General features: G+C 40.1%; 1 pseudogene; it reads right to left on the bottom strand.

Moving 5' to 3' along the window:
* Positions 1-334: 334 nt before the first annotated feature.
* LOC133772122 (U2 spliceosomal RNA) lies at positions 335-442 on the bottom strand (annotated as a pseudogene).
* Between the last annotated feature and the right edge of the window lie 2,391 nt (positions 443-2,833).

A 2,833-nucleotide genomic window follows, 5' to 3' on the forward strand; every position in this document is an offset into this window, starting at 1 on the left:
TAATTGAGTTGTAGGAACTACTGAAAACCAGAGCTATATCTGATAAATATTTTGTTAATAATTTTTCCCCAGTGTGTGGTTTGCCTCTTTGTTTCCTTAATGGCAGTTTTTGAGGATCACATAAAGTTTAGTTTACTGCTTTTTCTTCTATGATTGTTGCTCTTGGTTTCCTGTTAGAAAACTTTGTTCCTAAAACATGAAGATATTTGCATACATTTTCCTCTAAAAACTACAAAGTTTCAGCTTTTACATTTTAGTTTATGATCCATCTCAAAATTTTGTATATGTTATAATCTAGGGATTAGGACTCATTTCTCCCATATTTATAGTCAGCATAGCTTATTGAATTATTTTCATTTTCACACTGGATTGGTTTGGTAAGTTTTTAAACTGATAAGAGCAGATACTACACTTGATCTTAACCAAAAGGCAGAGAAACAATTAGGTTTGGTAAGTTTTTGAAAGTCAAAATGTCACATAAATATAAATGCCTACAGCTAAAATATTTTTGTTACTGATTTTTCATTTTATATGATCTGAGGGTCTGCTCTATATAATATTGATTTTTTTAAATTATAGAAATTTCCCTTTTGGCTCAGTTCATTATCAGTTTTGTTCAGTGATCCTTGCGTTTCTTAAAACTATGTGCTTTTTTTTCTCTCATTGTTGGTTGCAGAAGTGTTTTAATTGTGTTGTGTAAATTTTCATATTCATAACTTTTTTGGGTTCTGTTCTCTCTCTCTCTCTCTCTCTCTTTTTTTTTTTTTTTTTTTTTTGGACAGGCAGAGTGGACAGTGAGAGAGAGAGACAGAGAGAAAGGTCTTCCTTTGCCATTGGTTCACCCTCCAATGGCCGCCGTGGCCTGCGCGCTGCGGCTGGCACATCTCACTGATCTGAAGCCAGGAGCCAGGTGCTTCTCCTGGTCTCCCTTGCTGGTGCAGGGCCCAAGCACTTGGGCCATCCTCCACTGCCTTCCAGGGCCATAGCAGAGAGCTGGCCTGGAAGAGAGACAACCGGGACAGAATCCGGCGCCCCGATCGGGACTAGAACCCGGTGTGCTGGCGCCGCAGGTGGAGGATTAGCCTATTGAGCCGCGGCGCCGGCCTCTGTTCTCTTTTTTTATAAGTTTCATTTATTTATTTGAAAGGCAGAGTGACAGATGGGGAGAGACATTCCATCTGGGTCTTCCACATGGGTAGCAGAGACCTAAGCACTTGGGCCATCATCTGATGCTTTTCTAGATACATGAAGCAGAGGCTGGATCAGAAATGGGCTTGAACCAGCTTTCTGAAATGAGCTACAGGTGTCCCAGGAGGTGGCTTAACCTGCTGTGCCACAGTGCTTGTCCCAGAGTTCTCATTGTTTGTGCTGTGTGATGATCTCCTACCTTGGCATGCTTGTGGGGTGGCAAGGAGGCCAATATATGTGGCCTACTTGGAGCAAGGAGGAAAAGAGTAGGAATTGAGATCAAGGATGCTCTGAGGCTAAATCAGTTTCTACTTGGATCTGATATGGGTAACTCAGGCCATCTTTGATGTGTTTTTTGAGCAGAGGATTACCTGGATGCTGTATAAAAAACAGGAATCCAGCAGGTGGGGCAGAGGTTGGGGTCTTATAAGAGACAAGCTGAAGGCCGGCGCCGTGGCTTAATAGGCTAATCCTCTGCCTTGTGGCGCCAGCACACTGGGTTCTAGTCCCGGTTGGGGCGCCGGATTCTATCCCAGTTGCCCCTCTTTCAGGCCAGCTCTCTGCTATGGCCCGGGAAGGCAGTGGAGGATGGCCCAAGTCCTTGGGCCCTGCACCCGCATGGGAGACCAGGAGAAGCACCTGGCTCCTGGCTTTGGATCAGCGTGATGCGCCGGCCGCAGCAGCCATTGGAGGGTGAACCAACGGCAAAAAGGAAGACCTTTCTCTCTGTCTCTCTCTCTCACTATCCACTCTGCCTGTCAAAAAAAAAAAAAAAAAGAGACAAGCTGAGGGACTATTGTAGAAGGCCAGGTAAGAGAAGATGATGGCTTGGACTCTGGTGGTATAGAAGGAAGTGGTGAGAAAGGCTTGGATTCTAAAACATTTTAAAGATAAAGTCAACAGATTTTGTTAATAGTATGAATGTGGGATTCAAAAGAAAGAAGATTCAGGAGACTACAGATTTTTGGTTTGAACTGTTGGAAGAATGGAATTCCTGGTAACTAAAGTGGGGAATGGATGTATATGTATATGTACATGTATATGTATATGTATATGTATATGTATATAACTTGCATTTACTTGTTATCTTTGTCTCCTCTCAATAGTGCCTTCATGACCAGAACCTCAATAAATATAATATTCATAGCTAATATGTAACTAGATTTTATGTGTCAGGTTTGGTTTAACTAATGTAAATATTCAGTTGAATGCTTTAATGAACATTTATGAGGAAACTTCAAAAATTCATGGAAACTAGAATTAAAAGATGTTTGTTTTCCTGTTAAAAGCTGAAATCCACATATCGCTTTTTCATAATATCCATTTTCCATGAACTTTTTGGAAATTCTGTCATGTATTTCATCATTTAGTCTTTATACAAAAGTAGGTGAGAAGGTATGTTGTTATCTTATTTATACATAGGAACACCATGCCCCATAGAAGTTAAATAAGTTGTTTAAGGCTACATGGCTAGTAAAGAGGAAAGTTGAGGTTCTTTTTTTTTAGTTTTGTAAATTTTCTCCAGAGGTAGCTCCTTACTTTTTCTTTACAAATTATTTTTTAAGTTTTGAAGTGGTGACAGAGTCACATAGTTTAAAATTGAAAAAAAAAAAAAACCCACAAAGTTTCTCTTTAAAATTTTTTT

The sequence above is a fragment of the Lepus europaeus genome, chromosome 12 (assembly GCF_033115175.1).
Source record: "Lepus europaeus isolate LE1 chromosome 12, mLepTim1.pri, whole genome shotgun sequence".
Taxonomy (NCBI): Eukaryota; Metazoa; Chordata; class Mammalia; order Lagomorpha; family Leporidae; genus Lepus; species Lepus europaeus.